This window comes from Furipterus horrens, unplaced genomic scaffold, assembly GCF_987537825.1.
Source record: "Furipterus horrens unplaced genomic scaffold, mFurHor1.1.pri manual_scaffold_13, whole genome shotgun sequence".
Taxonomy (NCBI): Eukaryota; Metazoa; Chordata; class Mammalia; order Chiroptera; family Furipteridae; genus Furipterus; species Furipterus horrens.
Genome location: NW_028327183.1, coordinates 19,327,501 through 19,345,790, shown reverse-complemented (window position 1 = coordinate 19,345,790; position 18,290 = coordinate 19,327,501). Strand labels below are relative to the sequence as shown.

At 47.8% G+C, this 18,290-nt stretch overlaps 1 protein-coding gene across 3 annotated transcripts in view; it reads right to left on the bottom strand.

The window, feature by feature from the left end:
* Positions 1 to 9,339, bottom strand: part of ST3GAL2 (ST3 beta-galactoside alpha-2,3-sialyltransferase 2) — a 43,311-nt gene extending 33,972 nt beyond the window's left edge. For 2 of the 3 annotated variants that reach the window (XM_090259658.1, XM_090259657.1), the window contains exon 1: positions 9,097 to 9,339. The gene's annotated coding sequence lies outside the window, so the exon portion shown is untranslated. Of the gene's footprint in view, positions 1 to 2,929; positions 3,057 to 9,096 lie in introns of those variants that run through there. The other variant, XM_090259659.1, reaches the window with a different exon arrangement.
* Positions 9,340 to 18,290: the final 8,951 nt, after the last annotated feature.

Sequence of the window (18,290 nt, the reverse complement as noted above, 5' to 3'; positions counted from 1 at the left end):
CCTACACTCTCCTGACCTCCAGATCTATCTATCCCACTCATTTCTGGATGCTGCCCCCAGATGATTATCTCAGAGGTACCCAAAAATACCTCAAAACCCAAAATGTGGGAGTCATCCATGCTTCTTCCTTCCTTCAGCCTTGCTCAGGCAACCTATTACAAAGTCCACCTGGTTTTTACCACCTAAATCTCTCATCTTTCTGCTTCTCTCCATGCCTACCATCATCACATTAACCAAGGAACTGTCACCCTTCACCTACAGTAGCCCCATTGATACTTCAGAGACCCCTCCAATTCATTCTACTCGGGGAGGCCAAAGTGACCCACACAAGTTCTATCAGATCCCCATTCCCATTCTTCCTAGCAAAACAGCTGGGTCTCCCAATGTTCTGTGGAAAAGGTGAAACTCCCTAAATGCCCTGTGGCTCCAGGTCTGGCTGGCTGAGCAGCAGGGTGACCCTGAGACCAAAATGGACCAAACAGGTCTGGGAGTCGCTGCTCTGCCCGGAAACCTGGCCACACCCTAGATGGCTTTCCACCCCGAAGCCAGGCTCAGAATTGGCTGACCCTCCCCCAGTACAGGCCTCATCTGACCACAGATGGGCAGGGAGCTGGCGGGCAGGCAGGGGAAACCCAGCTGGGCTGAAGCCAGGGCCTGTGCATTTCAGGAAGGAAAGGGGTCAGAACAAGAGCAGCACAATAGACTGTCAGTGACTGTGGGGCTGGCAGAGAGAAGGCAGCTGTCAGGAGGATAAAACTCAAGGAGTCTATCTCTTCCCTCTTATCAGGCTGACCCTTGGCAGCCCGCAGCCTGTGGAGAGCAGTCATTAACAACCCTTCCCACACTTCTTGTGAGCACAATCCTGTATGACCAGCTCAGCCCAGGGAGGAAATCCTGCGCCTTCCTCCCTGCCACGGCAGGTCTTAGGGCCCATCTCTGGGCCAGACATCCCATCTGGCCCCTCCTTCTTTGAAAATGATCCAAGAAACCTTATGCTCTGCCCAAACTCATCTCCTCAAGGTCCCCAGTTACCCCCTGCCCTTGCAGTTCAGGCTTCTGCATTCCCTTCTGGCTGTGTTCTCAACCCTTGGGCGACCTGCTACGCATCTGTGCTGATGACCTGGGCCCTCCAGAGCTCAGCCTGTGCTTCAGGGGTAAACCCGGCTAGAGCAGAGTCCAGGGCATAAGGGGTGGGTAGGGACATTGGGAGCATAAAAGAATGGAAACCCTGTAAACAGTCACCCCAGTATAGGAAGGGAGATGTATAATGAGAGACCAGATGGGTTTTTCTGCCTGATCCCAGGACAGAGCCAGAGCATGGGCTGAAGGGCTGAGGACAATAGGTGGACAGGGGACAGCTCCTTGGCTGCAGGGAGCCCAAGTTCTCCAGAGAGGTAGCAGAGCAGGCTGGCTGCAGATCAGTGCTTCCAAGGAGAAAGGCCCACACTGTGGAATCCTGTGGCCTCAGCACTACCTCCCCTCTCAGATTATGGTGTTCCTCTGCCAGGTCTACTATGGTTTGAGAGCAAATCCCGGAGCCAGTCTTCCAATTCTGTATTCACAGATGAGGACTCTGAGGCCCAGAGAAGGGCAGTGTCTTGCCCTGGGTCACACAGCACCAAGCCCACTGTGGGTAGCTAAGGCAGCAGGAACTCTGCATGCATCCAAGAAGACTGGGTCCTGGACTACAAAAACCATTGAGGGGACACTTGATCAAACAAGCTGCTTCCCCTTTGGAAGAGCCAAACAGCCCCACCCTGAGTCCCTTGGGCCCTCTGCCAATCCAGACCTCACCTTGGCCTCACTGACTGCCAACAGAGGACCTGCTGGCTTCTCTCCCTGTTTTGCATAGCATGAATGGCAGGGTGGGCCCACCGTCTGGTCCAGGATGGGCAGCCTGTGTGAAAGAAGACAGCCTCTAAAATCCATCACCCAGATTTGAAGGGAGGTGAGGTGTCTTCTGTGTTAAGTACAGGAAATACCACGTGGGAGATTAGAACTCACATTCATCCTAGAAGTTTGTCTACAGCTGCTTTAGGGTCAAGCTGTGAATTGCTTTTAAGGACTGAGGAAATTCCTTCATCGAACAGTTGCCACTTTGGCCTTAAGCTAAACCTCCTTGACATAAATGGCTTACCCTGCTCCCCATTTCACCTTCCTATCTAAGGAAGTGCCAGTGTTGGCTCCCCAACACTGGAAGAGCCTGAACAGGGCCCTCATTCTTCTCCTCATCCCCTTCAGGCTTTCCTGTCTCCCCTACCTGGGGTACCTGGCGTCGCCTATGAGCTATGCTGGAGGCCCCAGGAACCAGCCAGAAGCTTGACAGGCGTGGATCCAGGGAAATACTAAACCCACTGGGACAGGACGGAACAGAGAAAAGGCCGACCCCTGGAAACTCCCTCTTAGCCTGGCATCCCCACACTCACACGCCTCCCCCAGAGAACCCAAGAAAGAGAGGAACAAGGAGGGACTCACAGGCTCTCTCCCCTCTTGCTTTATCCACCCAGCCTCCTTCCCTTTGGCTGCCGGCTCTCCACGTGCACAGCCAAAGGACTCAGCACAGAGACTTTCATTTCCTCCTGCCTCTGGCTCCAGTTCGCCATCAGTATCAAATGATTGGTATCTTGTCGGTAACTAAACCTGAGTGGCAATGAAGGGCTGTGGGGAGCTCTGCTTATGGTGAGGGGAGATTCCAGTTTCTTCTAATGTCCCTTTGAAACCCAAAGGAAGTCTGCAAAGGAAGGCAGCACTGGGAGTGGAGGAGGAGAGGAAAGCTGCAGGGGTGACAGGAGTGGCAGGGGGCTTCCCCACTCCACCCCCCAATTCCCTCACCTGTGCCTCTTCCTGTAATCACCTCTCGGCTTCCTCTCTTCGCTCCCCCTCTAAATTCCCCGCAGCCACACAAATAAATAACTTGATTTTTCCTCACCAGAGCAGTTCCCTCTAGACCTATTAGTTATTTGCATTTGTTGCTGATTTTCTTCCTCAGGGGCTGCGGATCTGCTCAAGCTGGGAGGTTGTTGCCTGCCCGCAGTGCCTGGACTTTACAGCTGAAGCACTCTGTAGAAAAAGGATAGAGCGGGGGTGAGGAGGGCCCTCTGGGGTCCGTGGGTCATGCCCTGACACCACAGGGCCCCCTGCCTTCTCTTGAGCCCTGAAACTTTTGAGAGCAGGAGGGGCCCTAACACACCCTAACCATGCAGAAGTGGGGCTGATTTCTGTGTCCCTCGGTGTGTTTCCTGCCCTGATCCTAGAGAGGAAGAGGACAGAAAAGGGAAAAGGATGCTAACAAACAAAGACCATAATCCAAGAAGAGAAGAGAAAGAGGACCACAGGACAGAGAACAATGCCACTCAAGATAGGAGACCCACGCACAGCTGGCTCCCCTCCCACCTCAGCGCCAGGGAAATCAGTTACCCTTTCTGGGATTCCTCATTTGCTAACAAGGAAGTAGCAGGGTTGAGAATATTTTTCAACATCCCATACCAGAATTATTTGTTTTGTTTTAATATTATTGTTAAACAACAATTTAGCATGGATATAAAAATAAAAATTACATTTTTCTCTAGATTTCCCTCGTCCCGGTTCACCTTATTTTATATGGTAGTATGCACGGCATTCACAGATGGCAAAATATCACATATATTTGAATGCCAACAGCTAGAATGGAAGGGAACAGTCCTCTTCACGCCAGGAAGAGGACCTTCCCTCTGAGAAACTGTGGGAATAAATTACCCTTTAGTAGCTCCTCCCTCTTCCACTCCAGAGAGGATATTATGCCTTTCCTCCCATTCTTGTAGGAGGAAACTTCCCTGGTTCTCAGCTAGAAAGTTGGGGTGGCCCAAAGGCCAGCCTGTGCCCTGGAGCTTTAGGATAGATCTGCTCTGACACCACAAAAGCTCAATACACAATATGTTGTAATTACAGTAATGAGTTATAAATAAGCACCAAGAAGTATTCTAGAATGACTGGTTAGGGACACACACGGGCATCCCTGATGAGCAAGGCATAACTGGAAGTAAAGCTTGTTTTCCCCACAGAGCAAGCAAAGTTCAAACCCTGCTTTTGGGAAATGTCACTTGGAGGTGTTTGCCCTGAGAGTTAGGAAGGAATTATTGTCAACAGGCATTCTGAGCAGAGAGGGAGGAAAACCTGAAAACCAAGGTCCCCGCAGAGCCAGGCCAGGCCCTTTAGTTGGCAAGGGCTTGGGTACACATAACACGGGGTAGGGGAAGTTGGGGCATGGGAACTGAGAACAGGGAAGGGGAAGCCCACCCCAGACTGAAGTGTGATATGAGATGAAGGTGTGCTGAGCCTGGGTTCCAAAGGCCCAGCTGTTTTCCGGAAGTACAAGGCCCCTGGGGCTTTGGGTGCCACCTCCTCAGGGCTGAGAGCTCAAACATCAGGCAGCTTGGAGTCAGGAGGAAAGAGCTCATCAGGCTTCCGGATGGGCTTCAGCATCCTGCACACAGCTCCTCGGAAGCACAGACACGTCATCTTCTCTTGTAAACTTTTTCTCGCTCCATTTCAGCCTAAAGGAAGCAACCCCACCACCCAGGCACTAAAATGTCAAACCCCAGCCAATTAAGTATGTGTTCCAGACGATACCTACTTTCGCAATCTTTTTAGAATCAGTCCTTTCTTTTCCATTTCTACTGCCAAGTTCCAGCTTTCATTAGGTCTCACTTGGACCCTATCTAGTTTTCTGATTCCTCCCTCCTTTTTTTGTCCCCTTCTAACCCAGCCATACCCTGTGGCCAGTCTGCCCTCTGCCTGCTCAGAAACTTGTCAGTGCTAAGTACTCCCTTTCCCACTTGCCAGTTCAAGTCCTCATCTAGCACATTTCTGGACTGATCTTTTGCAGTGTCCATTTCCTCTTCTTCTGGGCACTTTAGTTTTCAGATACATGCTTGGGGGACTGCCTACCATGCCAACAGCCCTTCCCTGACCAAGATGGGGAGCATGGTCCAGGCTGGGCCAACCAGGCATTTCCTCCGTTGAATGTGAATCTCAAGTGGTGGTGACAAAATTACTGAGCACAGAGGGAGCATATTTATCCTGGTGATAGTGATATCATGAAGAGGCTGGCCTTGGGTACCTGTGTACCCAACTTAAGACCCTGAAGGGGACCTGGGTCCTGACTCATCTCACTGATTCTGGGAGTTCCCATAGCCTTCCAAGGAAGTCCTCTTCTGTCAAAGTTGGCCAAGTTGTTGCTTGTAACCAAACAGGATCTTCCCATTGCTTTGTGAAATATATCTCCTATGTTCCAAACAGAAGGGAAAACTCCCTAAAAGTGCTGTGATGGCCACTCTGTACCTGTTGGCCTGCACACCTCTCAGCCCACAGGCACTAACTTCACCTGCCTGTTCAGGGCCCAACCTAGAGGCCTCTTCCGAACCCTCTGTGGGGATGACATCTATCTCCTTCAGACCTATAAGCCACTGGCTGCCCCTTCTGCCTCCCCCTGGTGTACTTGTCTTAACATCCACCCAGAGGGCAATAACTTGGTCAATGTCTCTTCCACATCACATAGCACAATTCCAAGCTCAGTAAATTCACTAGGCTCTGGGGGCAGACAACCCAAAACACAATGGCAGGTTTGCTGGACAAGGCAGGCAGTGAGTGACAAACACCACGGGGTGTGCCATCAGGATGACCTGAGTTTGGATTCCAGGTCCTCCACTTACTAGCTGCTTCAGTTTGGGCAAGTTTCCAAAGTTCTCTAAGTGTCAGTTCTTCATCTACAAAATAGTGACAATAATGCCAACCTCACAATGTTTCTGCTATGAGGATCTGATGGGCTAGCATGTGAGGGCATCCAGCATGGTGTCTGGCTAGTAGTAAGTGCTCAGTGAGCAGCAGCCATTATTTCAGCTATTATAGCTACTGAGTTAGCAGATGCTCCATCAGAAGGTTGGAGTCAGGAGTCCTGGGGCCTGCTGTGTGACCCAGAGTACATCTCTCCGCTCCTCAGTAACCCAACTGGGTCTATCTATCTGCCTTAAAAACCTCCCAAAAAATAACAGGTAGGAAATACTTCACAAATTAAAAGCACAATGTAAGGAATTTCTTCCACTTTTCTAAATTTCAGAGATTCTTAGGCCTCCTGTCCAATGTGGAGCCATGGCAGGACTTGGCAAGTACCCCAGACTGCTTGCTCTGAGAGACAAGGACAGGGCAAATGAAGGCCTGGTTCAGTGTCTGCTTCCCCCAGTCCACACCCCTTTTCCAAAGCCCCAAATCTTAAATGTCCTGCTTCTGTGGAACCTTCCTTCAAATAATTATGGGCAGTGTCTGCTATGTGGTTACAATGGGACTGGGCGCTCAGGAACCTCAAGTCACCCCTACCATTAACCTAGCCAACACTGGGCAGCATGAGAATAAAAGGAAAAAAGCCAATCCAGTACAGCTGCAGGAATAAGACTGGGTGGGGACACAGGTGGAACACAGTCAAGTCCCTCTTAAGAACTTACATCAGCCTGGATTAATCTGAAGCAACTACTGATGGCCCTAAACCAGGGGTTCTCAAAGTGTTCTCTCCGAGGAGCTGGGCTGAAATGCAAATTCTAGGCCCCACCCAGATGGACTGAATCAGAAAACTACTGGAGCGGGGCCCAGAAATCTGTGCCTTAAATAGTGCTCCAAGGGATTCTGGCACCTGGTCAGGATAAGGAATCCTGTCCTAAACCTTTAACCATAAGACCCTCAAACATTTACTGAATACCTGCCATGTGCTAAGGACCAAGCCAAGTTGTGTTAGTCCAGAAATGAGGACACATTTGAAGACCTTCCACAATCTAGTAAGGGCCAAAATCAAGTACACATACACAAGGCAAGACCAGAAATGAGGACACATTTGAAGACCTTCCACAATCTAGTAAGGGCCAAAATCAAGTACACATACACAAGGCAAGACCAGAAATGAGGACACATTTGAAGACCTTCCACAATCTAGTAAGGGCCAAAATCAAGTACACATACACAAGGCAAGATGGTGGTATAGAACAAGGCAAAGGAATCAGTTTCCCACCTGTGTCCCCACACCCCTACCCCTCAGATCTTCTCCTGCCATGACTGGGGGAAAGAGAACACCCGCCAATGCTGTTCTCTTGGACTCCTCAACCACAGGTAGCTTTAAGTGTGAATCTTACCCTAAGGTGTGTCTCAGGTCCAGAGGCTTGGCATGTGGGAAAATGCTCCCATGAGGCCACACCCCATGATTCCTAGGGGCTTGGAAAGTGGCCCTATCTGGGGCTCCTAAAGTTTGTAGAGAACTGTGAGCATGCCACAGCACATCACGGCAATACATTCCCGGCACGGTCACTCCCACAGGCCCCTGGCAAGCTTGCATGAGAGAGAGAGTATAGATGCAGACACAAACATACACAGAGACAGTTGGCCCCCTGGCCTCCCTTCCTCCATTCTCAAGTTACAAGGTTAAAGGCATCCTATCTCAGCCAAGGGGGAGGGATGAGAGGGGGGTGCTGAAGCAGGGAACCATCTGGTTCAGATCACGATTGCTCATTCAGGACCCCAACACACGCCCAGAGCCTCCCGATGGCTCACAGATTTCCCTTTCTCCCTCCACTTCCCACTGGGAAACTCAGCACTAGGCTAGACAGAGACAACCCAAAGGCAAATCTGCTGAAGGAAGACAAGAAAACAAAAAACTGAATTATACCGATAAGTCTGTGCCACCTCCCTGAGCCCTGGTTCCCTCTGTTCCTCAAATCCTAAACACTGCAACTAAATTTGACATCACCGCCTACACCTACAGACACTGTGTCTTCGTCCACAAAGAGCTCAAGGCACCTGGCAGGCATCCTTCCCTGAACCTACAACACAACCCCCTCTAAAGTTAGCAGCTGAAGCAGGATGAGGCCTAGGGCTGTGGTCTCCCAGATTCCTCTTATGCCGCCATTGCCACCAATCCATCTCCGAAATAGGTGGTTCCCTCCATCTCAAAGGGACTTTAGAGCCATAATCAGAGGAAGGAACAGGGACCACCAACCAGCTCCTAGACAACTGTCCCAAAGACGAGAAGAGAGTATGAGTTCCTGGCTAGGAATGGCTGTTCCCCTGAACCCCCCTCGGCATCTTTGGTTGAAAGAGGCTGCCGATTCCTTTCTGCCACCAGCGCCTCTCTCCCCTTTCCCCTAACACCACCTGAGACTGTTCTACAGTGCCTTACGCAGCTCTAAAGCAAGGGGCAAAATGGGAAATGGATGCAGCTGGCAAGAAATAGAAATTGAAAGGTTAACTTGAGCAAACAAGCAATGGGTGGGTGACTATGCAGGCAGAGAGGGCCAGAGGTGGGACATGGGAAGGATGGGGAGCAGTGGAACAGAAGTGGTAGAAAGCTAAAGGGGAGACTAAAGTGAGATCAGCCCAGAGCTACAGCAGGGAGCTGGGAAGTTTGGTCCAGTCACAGAGGAAGGGTTGGAAGGAAGGAATACTCTTCTATTCTGAGGGATGGGCTCAGGCCAGCCCCCACAGGAATGGGCATGGCCTTAGCCAAGTTCCAGGCTTGGGCTGTGCCTCAATTTCTCCAAAGTGGAAAGGCGGTCAAGCTGTTAGGTCTTATCAAAGAGAACTGGGCTGTTGTGGGTGGCTAGAGGGGTACTGCCAGGAAGGGGAAAGAGGAGAGGTGCTGATGATGCAAAGACAGCCTCTGACCAGGAAAAGCAGGACAGGGGTCTCCAGATAGTGCAGAGGCCACGAACGGTGGGGCTGGAGGTAGAACCGGGTAGTGGACTAGAAATGCGGACTGGGACAGAGAGTGCTTCCCAAGGCTGGGGCTGGGGCTGGGGCTGGGGGCTGCCACCGAGGAGTGGAGCAGTCACGCCTGGAGGGCTGGGAGCGGCTTGATGTGCAGAAGCAGAAGGCGGAGATGGGGACTGAGGCCAATGCAAGCGGACCCACGCCCGCATGGGGGAGCACAGCGCCCCGACCCGGGGGAAGTTGCCAGGGTGGACCGGGCCGGTCTGGGCCACTGGGCCGAGCCAGCTGCCCGCGCAGAGAGGGTTCGGAGCAGCGAAGGGCCCGGGGCGTCCCGCGTCTCGCATCCCGCCCGCCCTCATCCCGCCCGCGCACCTCAGTCAGCACCGGGCGCCGCGTGGGCCATGCTCGCCGCTCCTGCCGCCGCCTCCACCCAGGCTGAAAGCCGCCGCTGCCGCCGCCGACGATCAGACCCGTTAGCTCCGCCGCTCCCTGGTTCGCCCGCAGCGGGCCAGTCCCGCCCTTGCCGGCCCTGCCCTACCGGAGCTAGCAGCTGCCGCCGCCTTAGCCCAGCCCCTCCCCCCACCCCAGCCCGGCTTGAAGGGAAGGGTGGGGGGAAAGGGGGGCGAGTGCCCCCTCCCCATTCACATCCTCCGGTCTCTCCCCTCCCTCCTCCTCCCCCGCGTGCAGGGGCATGCTGGGATGTGGAGTCCAGCTGCCGCAGAGTCAATAGGGGCGTCTCGCATACAGGACTACTGCTCCCAAAAGACAACGTGCCTGCGCCCCAAGGGTTGTGGGTTTTGTAGTTAGGCCGGGGCTCTGGGGGTGTACCGCTCATTAGGGGATGGGGGGCGGGAGTGGGGGAGATGGGGAGTCTTCGGTTCCCGGAAAGCCGGGCTCCCAGCTTATGATGTGGGTTGTGCGGTGCCCCGGGCTGTGTTGAATACCTGGATTCCCAGGAGGCGCGAACTAGCCCACGATGCCTCTGAGATGCGGCTGTGGCCAGCTGCGGCCGAGCCTGGCTGAAGGAGAAGCCTCCGCCCCGCGAACCGCACCCTGGGTACCGTTTCCATTCGAGCTCGCGAGGAGCTACGACCTGAGGCTAGCCTGGCTTCATTCCCGGGCTCTGGCAGCCAGAGCTGCGGTTGGGCTGCTTCGTCCAGGCCCGGGGAGAAAGAGCTCCAGGAGCTCCGTGGGCGTAGGGTTTCCCCAACCTGGGAAAGGGGGCCCTAGTGTCTGTGGGTTTGCTGGGGCGCCCACCCGCTGGGGCACCGTCTCATTCCAGGCTCATCTCTTCATCTCTTTTTCTGTTAGATGCCCGCAGTTCCCTGTTTAGGGTCAAGTACACACACATTTTAAATATTTTTCCATGTTTTCTCCTTTCCCCACTTTAAAGCCTAGCTCAAATCCTTGAGGAAGCTCCAGGTCGCCCTCAGTTTCACCCTCCACCCTTTCATCCCCTCTAGCAGAGGGAAGACCAGTAAGTCAGTGGTTCTCAAACTGGCGGTGTGTCAGATTCTCCTGGAGAGCTTGTTCAAACACAGGTTGCTGACCCCCCTGGTTCTGTTTCATCAGCTCCTGAGTGGGCCTGAGAAATTTCATTTCTAGCAAGTTCCCAGGGGCTGCTGAGGCTGCTGGGCTGGGGAACCACTTTGAGAACCCCTTCTGTTGCTGTTTGTTGGGTTGAGTTCTGACAGTCAGCTCGGTAGAATCTGCTGCTTCTGGGTGAGCTCTTACCTAAAACGGAGATGGCGGAGGTGGGGTGAGAGGTGGTGAGGTGGATCCTGACTAGTCAAGTACCTGCCAGTGACTCTCACACCTGCCCAGGTAGACCCTCCTTACCACCTGCTGTCCTGATGTTCTGGGAGCTGCAGTCCTCTGAAAGGGAAACTTGGTGACCATCACCCTCAGCCACCTTCCCAGACTCTTCAGCTGTAAGGTGAGAAAGCTTCTCTGCTTGACCAAACCTTTTAGCCAGGCTCCTCTGAGACCTCTTCCATAGGCCTCACGATTATATTCTCAGCAGAAATTATTTCATCCACCCTCCTCCTCCTACATTAAAAGACTTAACATAGTTTCTAACAACTCAAGACCATATCCCTAGGATGATCCTAGCCCCCTTTAAAGTGCTGCCTGATAAAGTTCAAGGCTGTCAAAAGAATTTACCATTTGTTCTAGCCAACACCGGATGATAGGCTCCTGACCACCTCTTTCTTAGAGTATTTACTAAAAAGGGCTTATAATTGTGACTCCTTCCTCTGTTCATTTGAGATGTATATGTAGCTCCTACAACTTAGGAGTGTCTTTCCCAAGGACCTGAAAGCCATTCCCTTGAAATATAATCCTCAGAAAGGAAAGGACCTCTGTCTCCCAAGTCTCCTGGTACGTTAGAATCCTAACCTCAATCACTTCCAACAAGCAGACACAGCTGCACCAATCAGCATTTGTACTGACCAACCCTTTGTAATTTTTCACTTCCTGACTCTGCTGAGCCCCTGCTCACCTCCCTTTACTCCCTCATTCTACTTTCAAAATGCCCAGTCACCTCTGGACAAGTCCAGGTTGATTCAGTCTGTCTTCCTTATTGCAATAGTTATTACTGGTTAAAATCAGTCCTTACCACTTTCTGTAGTGTCTGGCTTTATCTTTGACAAAGGGATATCCACTCTGGGTCTTGGGGGCCCAGGTTAGACCTAACCTTTCATCTAACCACCAAGTGCCAAAAGGATGGGTGAATTAGCCCTATATCCTTGGACAAGTAGCTGCGTGGCCACGGCGGCAGTGGACTTTGACCAAGGTTGACTCTGGAACACTTTTCTGTATCCTTTAGATTTGTGTTCCCACCACAGGCTGTGGGGAAGCTAAGTGACCCACATGTAACCCCATTCTGTGCCCATGAAACCAGCTGCCTGGCCCCTTCCTGCAAGGGCTTTGCCTGAGTCCCTTGCAATAGCAATATTCCCTCACATGTAGAAAGAAAATGAGCCTTTTTGAGTTTACATCCATCTCCCAAATCTCTGTTAGGCAGATTATTCAGGGACAATTAAAATGCCCTTTCATGGGCAGAACAGAGAGAGCCTCTGTATCCCTCAGCTCTGATAGGGACTCCCATCATCGCCCTAACTACCTCCCAATTAGATGTCAGATTGGTTCACCCAATTCTTGCTGGTTGTGCTTTCCCATCCTCTCCACCCATCCAAATTCTGCCTGACTGTCCAAAATCTACCTTGAGTTTTCCTTCCTCCAGAAGTCTCTTCCCAGCTGTCTCAATTCCATGTGTAGCACTTGAACTTACATTATTCATTTCAAGGCCTAGCTTTGCTGGTGAACTGTCAATGCAAGAGAGACAGAGGCACAGGCAGTAGGACATGGTGAATGACAGCCAAGGGCTTTGAAGGCAGACAGAGGCAGACAGTTACTAACTAACTAGCAAGGTACAAAGAGGAGCTGGCTGTCTCCCTCCCTGGGTTTCTTTTTGGGGACAGAAGATTCAAGTCAGACCAATCTGGCAGCTCCCACACCTAATGAATGGTATGTGTGACCCAGAGCAAGGTACATAATTCTTTCATTCCTAAGTTGGAAATAATAATCATAATCATAATCATAATACACCTACCTTTTACAGTTGTTGTAAAGATTAAATGAAAAACGAAACCTATGATCTGGATAGGATGACTGACAAAAAGAAATCAAGTTAATCTATAAATTTAATGTGGTCTCCGTACAAATACCAATAGGTATTTTGTTTTGTTTTGTTTGAGATGAGAGAGAGGAGTAGATGAATTGATATTTAAAGTTCATTTGGAAAAATAAGAAGCAAGACTAGTTAGGAAATTTTGAAAGATGAACAGGAGTGAAGGGTGTTAGTCTTCTCAGATATTAAACGTATTATGAAGGTACAGGTAAAGTGTGATTGAGCCAAGACATAGACCTGCAGGTCTAGAAATAAATACTCATGGAAATTTGGCATATGGTAAAGATAAATTTCAAATAAGGGAAAAGATGAATCATTCTATAAATAGTAAAGGGAAAATTAGGAAACCATCTGCTAAAAAAATAGTTCAACTCTGAATAAATTAATAGATCTAAGCAAAAATCATCAATGGCTACCAATATTATGAAAAATGAAGACAACTGGATTCATCTGAAGACAAACAGATAACCAATCCTGATGGAAGTATGATACTCTGAAAGTAGTGTCGAAAAAAGAAATCATTCCAAATCTGACAACACCAGTGTACAGAATGTACAGGTATCAGAGGAAGGTGCTATTTGAAACCATGGAGATGCAATTCACAAAATTCAGTGAGAAACTGTAGAGGACAAATGACCCAGTTTCTTCTGTCAATTTTTAAAAGCCATGTCAAATAATTGCAATGTATGGACTTTATCTGACTCCTAATTCAAACAAACTGAAAAAAATTGTATCAGAATGGGGGAAATTTGAAGCCGACCATTGGATACTAAATAATTATTGTTGATTTTAAGTGTGCTAATGGTGTTGTGGTTAGTTGTTTTTTTATTTTTTTAAGAGACCTCACTTTGTTATATATATACTAAAACCATATTTATAGAATGATAAAATATCTGGGGTTTGTTTCAGAATAATTCAGTGATGGGCCCTGGTCGGTTTGGCTCAGTTGGTTGGAGTGTTGCCCCGTAAACCAAAAGGTTGCTGGTTCCATCCCTGGTCAGGGCACATACCTAGGTTGTGGTTGGATACCCTGTCAGGGTGTGTTCTGGAGACAATAGATAGATGTCTCTCTCTCCCTCTCCCTCTCCCCTCTTCTCCCTCTAAAAGCAGTGAAAAAAATGTCCTTGAGTGAGGATTAAAAAAATAATAATAATCTGGGGTTGGGGTGAAGGTTGGATACAAGGTTCACTAAATTGTTAATTGGTGGAGCTGGGAGATGGTGATTACTTGGGGTTCATTATAACTTTTTTTTCTACTTTTGCATGTATTGAAGTTTTCGATAATACAGTGGTTTTTAAATTATTTCAATCAGAGTGTGACAGGATAGTAAGGAACTAGGAAAAGTTCTGGTCATGTGGAATAGGGAAACTGAGACAAGAAAATTAAACAAGGCCAAACAATTTGAAAAACTTCCAGCCAGCTGGTGAATCACAAGACCTTATCTTACCTAACCAATGACACTTGAGAGAAAATGGTTTATATCTCCCGACCCTAACCGGAGAATAAATAGCTTAAATCACCCTGGGGTGTGTGTGTGTGTGTGTGTGTGTGTGTGTGTGTGTGTGTGTGTGTGTGTTGGAGGGGGTGGGAATAGTGAACAGAGACCAGCTAATACCATTTGTGCCAGCGTGTGTGTGTGTGTGTGTTGGAGGGGGTGGGAATAGCGAACAGAGGCCAACTAATACCATTTGTGCCAGCTAACCCAAGGACAGATGAAACCAGGGGAACAAATAACAAAAACCCCATTAAAGCCAGACAGACCCAAGATAAAAGCAAAACAGTAAAGCAGACCAAAGAATAATTCCAACCCCTCCCATACACTCATTTTTGATGCATCAGCATATTAAAAAACACCTGGAAAGCTGATGAATATTGTGCTGAAACCCTCCCCTAAGATTCTTACCTCCAGAAGAGAGAGAAAAACCCTCAGGACCAAGACTGGGGACGATCTTGTCTAGAGCACGCCCATCCCCTCCCCCAGCACGAACTTTTTAATTCCTCCTAAACTCTAAGGGTCCCCAGGACACTTGCCGCAGGCAGCAGCAGCTAGCCCTGGGCTTACCCCGCTTACGGCCCGTCCTATCTCCAAGGCCCCCTTTTCTCTGACTCCCCAGTGAGCTAAAAACTGCCCCCCTTCAGCTGACTTCTGTCACTATGGCCTTCACTTCCCAGTGAGCTAGCAGCAGCCCCACCTTGTTGGCTCACTCCTTTCCTATGTTTCTAGGGAGCCAAAGCAGAGCACCAGCAAGGCTCTCCTGTTGCTTCTTCTATCCAAAGCACTTCCTTGTTTCACTGTCCCCAGCTTTAATAAACGCACTTTCAAAATCACCTGTACTCGTGTTGTGAAATCTTTCCTACACGAAGTCGAAGTCAAGAACCCACACACAACAGGCGGGCCGGAGGCACAGTAACAAGAGCTCTACCTCAAACCTAGCTAAAAACCAAAACCAACAACAGCCAACAAAAATCAAGTCAATAGAAAAATGGAAGAAATTTATGCAATGTATGTCAGAGATAGAAGGCTAATACAAAGTGCTTTTGCAAATCAGTAAAATGACCAAGAAACCAAAGGAGATTGAAAAGGATACGAACAGGCAGTTCACAGATAAAGGAAACACAGTGGCTCTTACAAGAGAAGATGCAGAGCTTTATTTTTTTTTAAATTGTAAAATACACATAAGAAGATTTACCATCTTAACCAGTTTTAAGTGTGCAGTTCAGTGGCATTACGTACATTCACATGACTGCCATCCAGCCACAGAACTTTTTTCATCTTGCAAAACTGAAATTCTGAACCCATTAAACAATAACTCCTCACATTCTCTCCTTCCTCTGTTGCTGACAACCACCATTCTACTTTCTGTCTCTATTTGACTATGATATCATATACGTATGAATACAGTATTTGTCCTTTTGCGTCTGGCTTATTTCACTTATTATAATGTCTTCAATGTTCATTCATGCTGTGGCATCTGTCAGGATTTCCTTCCTTTTTTAGGCTGAATAATATTCCATTGTTTGTGTAAACCACATTTGATCCATTCATTCATTGATGGGACACTTGGGTTGCTCCGTCTTTTGGCTGTTGTGAATAATGCTGTTATGAACATGGGTGTACAACTATCTCTTCAGGTCTCACTTTCAGTTCTTTTAATTATATACCCAGAAATAACGTTGCTGGATCATATGATAATTCTGTTTTGAATTTTTTGAGGAACCACCATAATGTTTTCCATTGTGGCTATACCATTTTACATTCCCACCAACGGTGCACAAGTGTTCTGACCTCTCCACATCCCCTCCAATACTTATTTTCTCTGAGCTTCACTCTTAATAAAAGAAATGTAAATTAAAACCACACTGAGATATCGTTTTTCACCTATCAGATTGGCAGGAATCAAAAAGCTTGATAACTATCTTGGCAAGAGTGTGGGGAACAAGGATTCTTGTACACTGCTGGTGTGACTGAAATTGTACAGCCTCTATGAAGAACAACTTGGTAATATCTTCAAATTACACATATACACACCATTGGATTTAACAATTCATAAGAAAGCATCCTATTTGCACATGTTCTTAGTTACATATATAGATTGCTGTTACACCATTATAAGAGCAAAGAATAAAAATGATCAAAATGTTGGCCCCGGCCAGTGTGGCTCAGCTGGTTGGGCATTGTCCCACAAAGTGAAAGGCTGCAGGTTCGATTCCTGGTCAGGGCACTTGCCTGGGTTGTGGGCTTAGTCCCTGGTTGGGGTGTGTACAAGAGGCAACCAACTGATGTTTCTCCCTTACATCAATGTTTCTTTCTCTTTCTCCCTCCCTTCCCCTCTCTCTAAAAACAAATAAATAAAGTCTTGTAAAAAATGATTTAAATGTTGATGATTCCAATTAAAGATTAAATGAATGAAATTAGGGAAGCTTTAATTGACAGTGTCTCTTCTTATCATTACTTCACTGGATAGTAAACTATTGGAAAGCAGGGGACTGGTTTTTTGTAAGTCCAAAGAGACCTTCAAGAATATATTGGTGAGAACTGGCTGGTGTGACCCAGTGGGTTGAGCTCCGGCCTGCGAACTGAAAGGTCTGCAGTCTATGTTTCGCTTCCTCTTTTTTTCCCACTCTTCCCCTCTCTCTCTTTTTTTGTAAAAAAAAAAGGGGGGGGATATATTGATTAAATCAATGTAAACTTACTTGTTGGCCTCTGGCAGGTTAAGTGGCTTGTCTAAGGTAATTTGTATAATATGTACTACTTAGTGGTAGGCACCATAAAATATACAGAAATCAAAGAATTGGACCTTAGTTTCTGAGAGCTTGAGATCTAGCAAAAAATTAAAAATACCAAGCTTTTTAAATTGTCTTTTCAATCTTGACGGAGACCATCGTTCTGGTGGATAAATTCATGCACATATCAGAAAAGCAGTTTCTCAAAGGACATACAAAATGACAGAAGAATTTAAAGAATGACAGAAGACAGGTGCTGATTAAAGCAGAAGTCATCCTTCCACTTGTGGCCCATCCTTAGTGCTCAAGAGGACTCATTTCAGAGGACCCCTTCCCACCAATGTCCCATACACTGGATCAGCCTGCTCCAAGCTGTGCTGCATTACAGATCCTGAGAGATGCTCTTCCATAAAAGGATTCCCTAATCTAACATGTTTTCTGAATGCTTCATATGTTAGCTTACAGTTCTCCACGCATGTAGGTATTTTCCCCTTGGCTTTGCCCACTGAGAAGGCCTGAGAGCAGTGACACCCCATTAGCAACAAGCACACTGAGCTTTTTTTAAAAAATGAGGTGAAATTCACATAACATATAAACATTTTAAAGCACACAATTTAGTATGTTTAGTACATTCACGATATTTTGTAATCAATATCTCTAGTTCTAAAACATTTATATCATCCCAGAAGAAAACTCGGTATCCATTAAGCAATCACTCCCTATTTCCCCACCCCAGCCCCTGACAACCACTTACATGTTTTCTGTCTCTATGGATTTATCCATTCTAGATATTTTATATAAATGAAGTCATCTGATCTATGGCCATTTGTATCTTTCTTTCACTTAGCATAATGTTTTCAAGGTTCATTCATGTGGAAGCATGTATTGGTATATAATTCTTTAAAAAATGTTTTTTAAAAACTTTTGTTTATTTTAAAGAGAGAGAAAAGAAAAACCACATTGATTTGTTGTTCCTCTTATCTATGCATTCATGGGTTGCTTCTTGTATGTGCCCTGAATGGAGATCAAACCCACTACTGTGGCATATGGGAACAACACTCTAACCAGCTGAGTTACCCAGCCAGGGCTATTTCATTCTTTTATGACCAAATAATACTCCATTGTATGGATACACTACATTTTGTTTATCCAGTATATTGATTTTTAAAAGTTATAAGAAAAAAATTAACCTATTTACATTTGTTTAATGATTCTGCACCCTCTCTGTGGCTACACTTGTTAACATCGTAGAGAAGAACTCTTTGGAAAATATTGCACAAGTTATCTGACAATCGCAACGGTCAGGCTTAAGGGAAGAGGGGCCACTTAATGATCAAGTACACATAATAGCTTTCCGGAAAGGGTTCACTGACCCAATAGGAGAGTTTAATACCCTCTTCCCATTTTCTTTCCCCAGTTTCTCTTTGCCAGTCCTCCTGTAGTAAATGCTGTTGGTGACATACCTTTACAGGATGCCACACCCATTTTCCTTGTGTTGACTGCTAATGGCTCACAGCTTCACTCTTCTCCAGAGAATGGTCCTCAGTCCACATAGTCTGGGTTTGCCTAGGAAACTATGCTCCTCCCTTTCCCACCTCCCAGAGGCCTACAGCCCATGAGTGACTGAAGAAGAGTACAAAGTCCAGCTCCC